The 12,679-nt window shown below is 47.9% G+C and overlaps 1 long non-coding RNA gene across 1 annotated transcript; it reads left to right on the top strand.

Moving 5' to 3' along the window:
• The first annotated feature begins 4,461 nt into the window (after positions 1-4,461).
• On the top strand, positions 4,462-11,907 carry LOC117130204. Its single transcript, XR_004453646.1, has 2 exons — positions 4,462-5,147; positions 11,403-11,907. It is a non-coding gene; the product is annotated as an uncharacterized LOC117130204 (long non-coding RNA).
• The last annotated feature ends 772 nt before the right edge of the window (positions 11,908-12,679 follow it).

Below are 12,679 nucleotides of genomic sequence, written 5' to 3'. Positions count from 1 at the left end.
ACAATCCCTAGACTAAGCAATCAAACCTCACCGTGAGACCTAATCAGCTGGCTGCGTGTGTGTGTGTGTGTGTGTGGACTGCATAACCCAACTATCCTAGAATCAACCTGGCTCTGATACCAACTTGTAAGACCCGAACCCTGGCCTCTCGACCTGATGGAGTCCGCAGGCTTACTTATTAATTTCTTTGCTTGTTTGATCCATTTTAAGTCTTTTAGTTACTAAGTCATATTCGAATATGAGGTTCATAAACAAAGGAACAGATTGCACAGCGGAATAACAATGTATAAACTTTGTATTACTTGGAAAAATGAGATTCAATACACAACTTCTTAACAGTTTCATAGACAATCACTAGTTCATCCCTAGCATCATCTAACCACACGTTACACAGCCTCTCACTGACCGAGCCTTCACGGCTCCTTGGCTTGACCAGAACCATCCTTAGTTCCTGAAACCACAACCAGATAAGCATTAATCATAACCGAGAATAGAACGGATTGATTCTACAATGCTTGGCTTGGTTCCTAGAACTTAGATAAACCTCAGTCAACATAATCATAGCACGTTGGTCCTCGGACTCAGCACGCTGGCCCTTCCCATGGACTGTTTTGGTGATTTTGGCCCACGTGGGCTGTCGGTTCAGTACACACAAGACGTCCGTGGGTGTCCGCCAGCACACACAGGACGTCCGTGGCTGTCTGTGTGTGTCCGTCAGCACACGCAGGACGTCTGTGGCTGTATGTGGTTGTCCGTCAGCACACACAGGGTGTCCGTGGCTGTCTGTGTGTGTCTGTGTGTGTCCATAAGCACACACAAAACGTCTGTGGCTGTCCATCAATACACATATCAGCACGCTGGCCCTTCACGTGGACTGTTTGTGTGATTTTGGCCCAAGTTGGCTGTCTGTTCAGTACCCATAGGACGTTCTTGGGTGTCCGTCAGGACACACAGGACGTCCGTGTGTGTCCGTCAGCACACACAAGACGTACGTGGCTGTCCGTGTGTGTCCATCAGCACACACAAGACGTCCGCAACTGTCCATCAGTACACATATCAACACATTGGTCCTTGGACTCAGCACGCTGAAGCTCGACGTTTTTGAAGATTGACGTTTCTTCATCGTGAAGTTTTCTCGGAATATCTTCGTATCAGTAAAATATTATTCTGAAGACATTATAAGTCGGAAGCAGGACGGGAATTAAGCAGGACGGGAAGCAAGCACGACGTGATTGAAGCACGACGGGAAAACCCGAAGTTGGGCGAAAACCCTAATTTCGGTATTACGAAATACTTTGAGGAAGCCGGTGGCTCGGGAAATATTTTTAAAGGATATCAGACATCATCTGTAGTTTATTAAAAATATTCAGAGAATCAGAATGGGAGCGGAAAAATATTCGGGATTGATCGCGGGTCAGAAATTCACAAGAAGGGTCGAAATCGCGGAAAGGAACCGAGAAGCTCGAGGTGGCTTGATCAGAAGGGATAAGAACGTGGTGGCAACTGTCTAACCAGTTGAGTGTCAAGAGAAGCTCGAGGTGTCGCCGTGCATGAAGCAGGAACATGCAGCATGACACGTTGAAGCACCAAGTGTCGCGATACCTGAAACCGAAGCATGCTGATCGACACGCAGGGAGCTGTGTGTCGCGACGCATGCATTCCATCAATGCTGATCGACATCTGGTCGTCAATAGCAAGTTAAAAAAGTGGGTTAGAGAGAGAGAAAGAAGTAGAAAAAGAGAGTAAGAGGTTCTGAGCTATTTTGAGAGTTTTAGAGAGTTTTCGAGATCTGTTTCTCTACTGATTTCAAGTCAGCGCCTAGGGAAGGTTCTGGCCAACTGAAGATCAACTAATTGAAGATCAATTCAGATGGGAATCAAGGAAACGTGGTTAGAGAGAGAGAGAAAGAGAGTGTAGCTGAGTTCCGAAGATCGATACTTCACCAAGAAGCGAAGTTCTGTCCAATCGAAGAATTTCTGCAATTGTTATGCGGAAGCTCTGCCCAAATCAATCTGTCCACTCTACTCATATTCTTTGATGATCAAGGGGAGGTGCTGTCCAAGATCAGTTCAGTTCCATGGTTTCAGTTCAGTCGAGGTTATGATTCGATAATCTGTTCAAATTTCGGAAGAATTGTTCAGAAGCTAAGGAAGGTGCTGTTCGAGTTGAGTTCAGTCCAGACCAGTATCAGGGGAGGTTCTGTACAAGTCAAGATCAGTCTTGTCCAGTCCATTCAAGTCGTCCATTGGGTTTTGGCTAAGTCCTCTCCGATCAACCAGCTGCTTCTTGCCTAGAACACTGTGAGTTGGTTTGTTTGAATTCCACTTGGAATTTAGGGTAGATCGAGTCTGCATATAGATTAGAATGATCACGCTATTGAATGGTAGAGTCCTTAGGGTTATTTTATTTATGGAATTGGACTCAGTTTAGCATGGGCTAAGCTGAGATGAATGGAATTAAGACTGAGTTGATAACATGATTAGGACTAAGAATAGGATGCATCATGTTTTCTATTCTTGCGTGTTGATATGGTTGAGTGCAGGTTCCCGTTACCTTTAAAGATAGTTTCTCAGCGGGAGGCTGGACTATCTGGGTAACGGTTTGATTGTATTGTTTAGTATTGATATTATTGTTTAGTAGTTAGTACTAAGGGTCTTAGGCCATATAGGCCGGACTACTGGTACTACTGGTTTGTGTTGTAGAGTTGAGTGTTTAGTTAGGATCTGGAACTTTATCGTTACGTTAGGTTCTAGATTGAGTTTGTGTTGTGTGAGTGTTGGCGACAGTATGTGCGTAACCCGCCCATGCTAGGCTTGTATGGGGTTGATTAGTGTTTCCTCGGCCTCGTACCCAGCGGGTTCAAGGAAACCCCTTATTCGCTGGATCGGGAAGACTCAGACGAACGGTGTCATGTACTATGGCTGAGTATTACACGACGGTGTAATGTGGCAGTGACCCGAAGGACTGTGGGCTGTCGCGCGGTGACCCAAATGACTGTGGGCCGCGGTCGGTTGAAAGTTCCTTCTTCTGGCCTTTGTGGTAGGGAGATAGGATATTGCCGATAAAGAGGAGGAACACGAAGTCACATGGGCCCAGGTTAGAGTGTTGTGTTAGTGTGTCGTAGAGGGTTATGGAACCCTCGAGTCAGTGTAACACTGATATACGGTGTTACGAGTTAGATCGAGTCGTAGATACTCATAGTCTTATTATTGTGATTGTGTTTGTGGTTGATTGATTTGCTTGCAGGTTCTGACATTAAGTCCTAAGTCTGGCTTAGGTACCGGATTAGGCTTGGTGTGTATTTGGTTATTGTAGGCCTGAGGTTGGCCTGTATGTGTTTGAGGGATTGCTTGTGAAGGGTGGTGGATATTAAAGCTATGCGGTATCATTGGTTGGCCAATCATGTTCTTGTTTGATTGTTGGTCGATCGACTAGTGATACTTGTATGGTCTAAGTGTCTAACACTACATGAGTACTGAACTCAGGCGTATATATGGTTAACTAGGGATTTGTTGTTGACTTGTTTTTATGCAGCTTCCCGTTACTTGAAGCTAGATCATGGCTGGAGGCCAAGTCTAACTTAGTAACGGTTTGCTTAGCCTTAGCTTTTACTGCATGCTAGGGCTAGATTGATTGTTATTTTGGGTTGTCCGGGTTAGAGTCTAGGTTGCGGGTAGAGGCCGCCAGCTCACTGAGTAACATTAGGTTACTCATCCAACTCTGTTGTCCTTTTTGCAGGTCGCTTTAGGTAAGGATGATCGGATAGCTTGGTGCTGGACGTTAGGACCGCCGGTGTAGATTTTCATGCCTTCTGTAAACGGTATTGTGGATTTGTGTTTAGTTGACTCGATTTGGCATTAGGCCGGGACCGGTCTCGAATTATATCAATGTATGGATATTTCTCGAATCAATAAAGTAATTGTTTTATATGTGCTTCATGAGTACTCTGATATTTGACTAGTCCAGGTCTAACACAACGTTAGGTCGTAGTACGGGTTGAAAAGCCTTAGGCCTTGATCTAACGGAAAATGATAACTCTAGGTACGGGTTGCAAAGCCTTATGCCTTGACGCAGCGGGATGAGTTAGTGGATGAACTGGTCTAGGTCGTCGAGTAAAGTTTGTGACTCTGACCGGATTGTCCCTAGCCCGTCACGTAGCGCTTCCGGACCATGGTGTTGGGTTGGACGGTCAGTCATGTTCTTGTTTGATTGTTGGCTGGCCGGTTGGCCTTTCATCTCCAACCCTTGGTGTGGGTCGTCCGTCGGTCATGTTCTTGTTTGATTGTTGTCCGGTGGGTCGACTTATGCTTAGGACGGTTCGGGGGTGTTAGAGAGGTGGTATCAGAGCATGGTTTCGTCCATGCTTCCGGAACTCATGATTTAATCGGTTTTAAATATTTATCGAGTCAAAAAGAGTCACAAAAGGCATTAGGGAAACCGGTCACGTCCAGCGATAGGATTTGTGGTTTTAGGAATTAGGATTGAGATAGTGGAAACTAGAATTGCTAGGTTGCTTGGGTAGCACTGTTAGGTTGCTGGTTAGAATTACGGTTAGGTTGCATTGTTAGTATTTGCTGGGTTAGTAGATTATGTGATTAATTGTCTACTAACTTGCATGTGAGGTGTTCTTTTGAGTTGCAGCGAGTAAGTGCGTTTGTTGATCGGTACTTTAAGGGATGAAAACCTTAAAGTGGAGGGAGTTCGAGGCAAAACCCAAACACGAAGCGAAAGAGGAGAGACAGATTCAGAGAACTGGGCTGTGGTATGGACTGGACAGATGGGAAGAAACAAGACTTCGTTGGGAAAGGACTTCATCAGTACTTGGGAAGACGAAGATCGAGAAGGATTTGAGGAATCTGGACAAGGATGATATCTATCAAAATGACAAGATAGTATCATGGGCGATGAGTGTGTTATGACAGAGTAAAAGCAAGAGGACGACTCAGTCATCATACAAGTGAAGAGATATAAAGACAATTGTGGAGGCCTTGAAGAGGACACTGAAGGAACCGTGGTGGACAGAGTAAAGAGGTTATGGAGACGACTGGAGAGTGTTGTGAAGACGAGCAATTTCGCAACTAAGAATTCGAGGACAAATTCTATTAAGGGGGGGGGAGAGAATGTAGAAACCCGTTAAAAAAAAAAGAGTGGTCGAGTATCTTTGTGCTGGTCGAGTCGCGGGCGATAAGGATCGATCGAGAAGTTTTGAAGTACGAAGTGGGCGAAGAAGTGATCGTGAGTGAACTATGAGTCAAATAAGTTGCTCGACCATAGTTAGAAGATGTCTTAGATTGATGAGACTGACGTTTTGGAAGCATACCATTTTTGAAGCACACCATTTTTGAAGCACGACGGTTTAGAAGCTCGACGTTTTTGAAGATTGACGTTTCTTCATCGCGAAGTTTTCTTGGAATATCTTCGTATCAGTAAAATATTATTCTGAAGACATTATAAGTCGGAAGCAGGACAGGAATTAAGCAGGACGGGAAGCAAGCACGACTGGAAAACCCGAAGTTGGGCGAAAACCCTAATTTTGGTATTACGAAATTCTTTGAGGAAGCCGGAGGCTCGGAAAATATTTTTAAAGGATATCAGACATCATCTGTAGTTTATTAAAAATATTCAGAGAATCAGAATGGGAGCGGAAAAATATTCGGGATTGATCGCGGGTCAGAAATTCACAAGAAGGGTCGAAATCGCGCAAAGGAACCGAGAAGCTCGAGGTGGCTTGATCAGAAGGGATAAGAACGTGGTGGCAACTGTCTAACCAGCTGAGTGTCAAGAGAAGCTCGAGGTGTCGCCGTGCATGAAGCAGGAACATTCAGCATGACATGTTGAAGCACGAAGTGTCGCGATACCTGCAACCGAAGCATGCTGATCGACACGCAGGGAGCTGTGTGTCGCGACGCATGCATTCCATCAATGCTGATAGACATCTGGTCGTCCAGGCAGGAGAAGAGGTGTCACTTTGCATGAGTTTTGTCCATGCTGACTGCCATGTGGAGCACGAGGTGCCGCGACGCATGCAACCGGAGCCATGCTAGCTGACACACGCACTGCCACCAACTTCAATTTGATTCGCTGCTGTATCATATATAAAGACCACGACCCCTTCTCATTTCATTCATCCAGACCTTTCAAAAGCAATTTAAAAAAGTGGGTTAGAGAGAGAGAAAGAAGTAGAAAAAGTAAGGAAGAGATTCTGAGCTATTTCGAGAGTTTTAGAGAGTTTTCGAGATCTGTTTCTCTACTGATTTCAAGTCAGCGCCTAGGGAATGCTCTGGCCAACTGAAGATCAACCAATTGAAGATCAAATCAGATGGGAAGCAAGGAAACGTGGTTAGAGAGAGAGAGAAAGAGAGTGTAGCTGAGTTCCGAAGATCGATACTTCACCAAGAAGCGAAGTTCTGTCCAATCGAAGAATTTCTGCAATTGTTATGCGGAAGCTCTGCCCAAATTAATCTGTCCACTCTACTCATATTCTTTGATGATCAAGTGGAGGTGCTGTCCAAGATCAGTTCCATGGTTTCAGTTCAGCCGAGGTTATGATTCGATACTCTGTTCAGATTTCGGAAGAATTGTTCAGAAGCTAAGGAAGGTGCTGTTCGAGTTGAGTTCAGTCCAGACCAGTATCAGGGGAGGTTCTGTACAAGTCAAGATCAGTCTAGTCCAGTCCATTCAAGTCGTCCATTGGGTTTTGGCTAAGTCCTATCCGATCAACCAGCTGCTTCTTTCCTAGAACACTGTGAGTTGGTTTGTTTGAAGTCCACTTGGAATATAGGGTAGATCGAGTCTGCATATAGATTAGAATGATCACGCTATTGAATGGTAGAGTCCGTAGGGTTATTTTATTTATGGAATTGGACTCAGTTTAGCATGGGCTATGCTGAGATGAATGGGATTAAGACTGAGTTGATAACCTGATTAGGACTAAGAATAGGATGCATCATGTTTTCTATTCTTGCGTGTTGATATGGTTGAGTGCAGGTTCCTATTATATTTAAAGATAGTTTCTCAGCAGGAGGCTGGACTATCTGGGTAACGGTTTGATTGTATTGTTTAGTATTGATATTATTGTTTAGTATTTAGTACTAAGGGTCTTAGGCCATATAGGCTGGACTACTGGTACTACTGTTTGTGTTGTAGAGTTGAGTGTCTGGTTAGGATCTGAAAATTTATCGTTATGTGAGGTTCTAGATTGATTTTGTGTTGTGTGAGTGTTGCCGACAGTATGTGCGTAACCCGCCCATGCTAGGCTTGTATGGGGTTGATTAGTGTTTCCTCTGCCTCATACCCAGCGGGTTCAAGGAAACCCCTTATTTGCTGGATCGGGAAGACTCAGACGAACGGTGTCATGTACTATGGCTGAGTATTACACGACGGTGTAATGTGGCAGTGACCCGAAGGACTGTGGGCTGTCGCGCGGTGACCCGAATGACTGTGGGCCGCGGTCGGTTGAAAGTTCCTTCTTCTGGCCTTTGTGGTAGGGAGATAGGATATTGCCGAGAAAGAGGAGGAACACGAAGTCACCAGGGCCCAGGTTAGAGTGTTGTGTTAGTGTGTCGTAGAGGGTTATGGAACCCTCGAGTCAGTGTAGCACTGATATACGGTGTTACGAGTTAGATCGATTTGTAGATACTCATACTCTTATTATTGTGATTGTGTTTGTGGTTGATTGATTTGGTTGCAGGTTCTGACATTAAGTCCTAAGTCTGGCTTAGGTACCGGGTTAGGGTTGGTGTGTATTTGGTTATTGTAGGCCTGACGTTGGCCTGTATGTGTTTGAGGGATTGCTTGTGAAGGGTGGTGGCTATTAAAGCAATGCGGTATCATTGGTTGGCCGATCATGTTCTTGTTTGATTGTTGGTCGATCGACTAGTGATACTTGTATGGTCTAAGTGTCTAACACTACATGAGTACTGAACTCAGGCGTATATATGGTTAACTAGGGATTGGTTGTTGACTTGTTTTTATGCAGGTTCCCGTTACTTGAAGCTAGATCATGGCAGGAGGCCAAGTCTAACTTAGTAACGGTTTGCTTAGCCTTAGCTTTTATTGCATGCTAGGGCTAGATTGATTGTTATTTTGGGTTGTCCGGGTTAGAGTCTAGGTTGCGGGTAGAGGCCGCCAGCTCACTGAGTAACATTAGGTTACTCATCCAACTCCGTTGTCCTTTTTGCAGGTCGATTTAGGTAAGGATGATCGGATAGCTTGGTGCTTGACGTTAGGACCGCCGGTGTAGATTTTCATGCCTTTTGTAAACGGTATTGTGGATTTGTGTTTAGTTGACTCGATTTGGCATTAGGCCGGGACCGGTCTCGAATTATATCAATGAATGGATATTTCCCGAATCAGTAAAGTAATTGTTTTATATGCGCTTCATGAGTACTCTGATATCTGACTAGTCCAGGTCTAACACAACATTAGGTAGTAGTACGGGTTGAAAAGCCTTAAGCCTTGATCTAACGGAAAATGCTAACTCTAGGTACGGGTTGAAAAGCCTTATGCCTTGACGCAGCGAGACGAGTTGGTGGATGAACTGGTCTAGGTCGTGGAGTAAAGTTTGTGACTCTGAACAGATTGTCCCTAGCCCGTCACGTAGCGCTTCCGGACCATGGTGTTGGGTTGGACGGTCAGTCATGTTCTTGTTTGATTGTTGGCTGGCCGGTTGGCCTTTCATCACCAACCCTTGGTGTGGGTCGTCTGTCGGTCATGTTCTTGTTTGATTGTTGGCCGGTGGGTCGACCTATGCTTAGGACGGTTCGGGGGTGTTACACGTGGGCTGTCCGCCAGCACACAGAGGACGTCCGTGGCTGTCTGTGGCTGTCCGTCAGCACACACAGGACGTTTGTGGCTGTCCGCGTGAGTCCATGTGTGTCCGTGTGTGTCCGTCAGCACACACAAGATGTCTGTGGCTGTCCATCAGTACACATATCAGCACGCTGGTCCTTGGACTCAGCACGCTGGCCCTTCCCGTGGACTGTTCGTGTGATTTTGGTCCACGTGGGCTGTCTTTTCAGTACACACAGGACGTCCATGGGTGTCCGTCAGAACACACTAGACGTCCGTGTGTGTCCGTCAGCCCACACAGGACGTCTGTGGCTGTCCGTGTGTGTCCGTGTGTGTCCGTCAGCACACACAGGACGTCTGTGGCTGTCAATCAGTACACATATCAGCATGTTGGTCCTTGGACTCAGCACGCTGACCCTTCCCGTGGACTGTCAGTTCAGTACTCACGGGACGTCCGTGTGTGTTCGTCAGCACACACAGGACGTCCGTGTGTGTCCGTCAGCACACACAAGACGTATGTGGCTGTCCGTCAGCACACACTGGACGTCCGTGGCTGTCCGTGTGTGTCCGTCAGCACACACAGGATGTCCGTGGCTGTCCGTGTGTGTCCGTCAGCACACACAAGACGTCTGTGGCTGTCCATCAGTACACATATCCGCACGTTGTTCCTTGGAGTCAGCACGCTGGCCCTTCCCTTGGACTGTTTGGGAGATTTTGGCCCATGTCGGCTGTTTGTTCAGTACACACAGGACGTCCGTGGGTGTCCACCAGCACACACAAGACGGCCATTCCTGTCCGTGTGTGTCCATGTGTGTCCGTCAGCACACACAGGACGTCCGTGGCTGTCCATCAGTACACATATCAACACGCTGGTCCTTGGACTCAGCACACTGGCCCTTCCCGTGGACTGTTTGGGTGATTTTTGCCCACGTGGGCTCTCTGTTCAGTACACACGGGACGTCTGTGTGTGTCCATCAGCACAAACAGGACATCCGTGTGGGTCCGTCAGTACACACAGGACGTCCGTGGCTGTCAATCAGTACACATATCAGCACGTGTGTCCTTGGACTCAGCACGCTGACCCTTCCCGTGGACTGTCAGTTCAGTACACACAGGACGTCCGTGTGTGTTCGTCAGAACACACAGGACGTCCGTGTGTGTCCGTCAGCACACACAAGACGTCTGTGGCTGTCCGTCAGCACACACAGGACGTCCGTGGCTGTCCATGTGTGTCCGTCAGCACACACAAGACGTCTGTGGCTGTCCGTCAGCACACACAGGACGTCCGTGGCTGTCCGTGTGTGTCCGTCAGCACACACAAGACGTCTGTGGCTGTCCATCAGTACACATATCCGCACGTTGTTCCTTGGACTCAGCACTCTGGCCCTTCCCTTGGACTGTTTGGGAGATTTTGGCCCATGTGGGCTGTTTGTTCAGTACACACAGAACGTCCGTGGGTATCCACCAGCACACACAAGACGGCCATTCCTGTCCGTGTGTGTCCATGTGTGTCCGTCAGCACACACAAAACGTCTGTGGCTGTCCATCAGTACACATATCAGCACGCTGGTCCTTGGACTCAGCACGCTGGCCGTTCCCGTGGACTGTTCGGGTGATTTTGGCCCACATGGGCTCTCTGTTCAGAACACACAGGACGTCCGTGTGTGTCCATCAGCACAAACAGGACGTCCGTGTGGGTCCGTCAGTACACACAAAACGGCTGTGGCTGTCCGTCAGCACACACAGGACGTCCGTGTGTGTCCATGTGTGTCCGTCAGCACACACAAGACGTCCGTGGCTGTCCATCAGTACACATATCAGCATGTTGGTCCTTCGACTCAGCTCGCTGGCCCTTCCCGTGGACTGTTTGGGAGATTTTGGCCCATGTGGGCTGTCTGTTCATTACACACAAGACGTCCGTGGGTGTTCGCCAGCACACACAGGACGTCCGTGGCTGTATGTGGCTGTCCGTCAGGTCACACAGGATGTCCGTGGCTATCCGTGTGTGTCTGTGTGTGTCCATCAGCACACACAGGACGTCTGTGGCTGTCTGTTCAGTACACACAGGACGTCAGTGGGTTTCCGTCAGCACACACATGACGTTCGTGTGTGTCCATCAGCACACATAAGACGTCTGTGGCTGTCCGTGTGTGTCCGTCAGCATACACAGGACGTCTGTGGCTGTCCATCAGTACACATATCAGCATGTTGGTCCTTGGACTAAGCCCGATGACCCTTCCCGTGGACTATTCGGATGATTTTGGCCCACGTGGGCTGTCTGTTCAGTACACACAGGACATCAGTGGGTGTCCGCCAGCATACACAGGACGTCTGTGGCTGTCCGTCAGCACACACAGGACATCCGTTGCTGTCCATCAGTACACATATCAGCACGCTGGTCCTTGGACTCAGCACGCTGGCCCTTCCCGTGGACTGTTTGGGTGATTTTGGCCCACGTGGGCTGTCTGTTCAGTACACACAGGACGTCTGTGGGTGTCCGCCAGCACACACAGGACGTCTGTGGCTGTCGGTCAGCACACACAGGACGTTTGTGGCTGTCCGGGTGAGTCCGTGTGTGTAGAAACCCGATTAAAAAAAAAAAAAAAAAAGAGAGAATGGTCGAGTATTTGTGGTCATCGAGTCGCGGGCGATAAGGATCGATCGAAAACCTTTGAAGTACGAGGTGGACGAAGAAGTGATCCTGAGTGAACTATGAGTCGAATAAGTTGCTCGACCATAGTTAGAAGATGTCTTAGATTGATGAGACGGACGTTTTGGAAGCATAACATTTTTGGAAGCACGACGGTATAGAAGCTCGACGTTTTGGAAGAATGACGTTTCTTCAGCACGAAGTTTTCCGCGAAACTTCGTATCAGCGGAATATTATTTCGAAGACATTGGAAACATGATGGGAATTAAGCACGACGGGAAGCAAGCACGACGAGAAGCAAGCACGACGGAATCGAAGCACGACGGGAAAACCCGAAATTGGACGAAAACCCTAATTTCGATATTATGAAATTTTTCGAGGAAGCCGGAGGCTCAGGACATATTTTCCCTCAACTTCAGAGATCAAGTGGAGTTTATTAAAATTGTTCCGAGCTTCAGAAAGGGTGTTGAAAAATATTTGGGATTGATCGCGGGACGAAAATTCACCGGAATGGTCGAAATCAGGCGAATGGACCGAGAAGCTCGAGGTGGCTTGTTGCACGGGTTCAGAACGTGGTGTCAACCATCCAGCAAGCTGAGTGTCTACAGAAGCTCGAGGTGTCGCCGTACATGGAAGCTGCACATGCAGCTTGACATGTAGAAGCACGAGGTGGATCGACCAAGCACGAGGTGTCTCCGCGCATGCAACCGAAGCATGCGGCCAGCCATGTGTGTGATGCTGTGGCGCCTTGCATGAGTTCCAGTCATGCAGCCTGACATCTGGGAGGAGTGGTGGCGTCCTGCATGTGTCCTGGACATGCAGCCAGCCATGTGGAGCACGAGGTGGATCGGCCAAGCACGAGATGTCGCAACGCATGCAATCGAAGCATGCTGATCGACATGTGTGAGGATGTGTGGCGCCTTGCATGAGCTCCAGTCATGCAGCCTGACATCTCGGAGGAGTGGTGGCGTCCTGCATGTGTCCTGGACATGCAGCCAGCCATGTGGAGCACGAGGTTTCGCCGTGCATGCGTCTGGAGCCATGCCGAGCGACACACGGGCTGCCACCTACCTGAAGTTGATTGGCTGGTGTCTCCTATAAATACCCCACGACCCCAGATCATTTCTTCACATCCAGACCTGTCCAAACCAAGTTAAAACCCTGAGAGAAAAGTAGAAAAAGAAAGCAAGTGATTCCGAGCTATTTCGAGAGTATTAGAGAGTTTTCGAGATCAGTTCT

Source organism: Brassica rapa, unplaced genomic scaffold, assembly GCF_000309985.2.
Source record: "Brassica rapa cultivar Chiifu-401-42 unplaced genomic scaffold, CAAS_Brap_v3.01 Scaffold0355, whole genome shotgun sequence".
In the NCBI taxonomy this organism is placed as follows: Eukaryota; Viridiplantae; Streptophyta; class Magnoliopsida; order Brassicales; family Brassicaceae; genus Brassica; species Brassica rapa.
The sequence above is the reverse complement of the archived record's forward strand: the minus strand, read 5'-3'. Positions and strand labels throughout refer to the sequence as shown.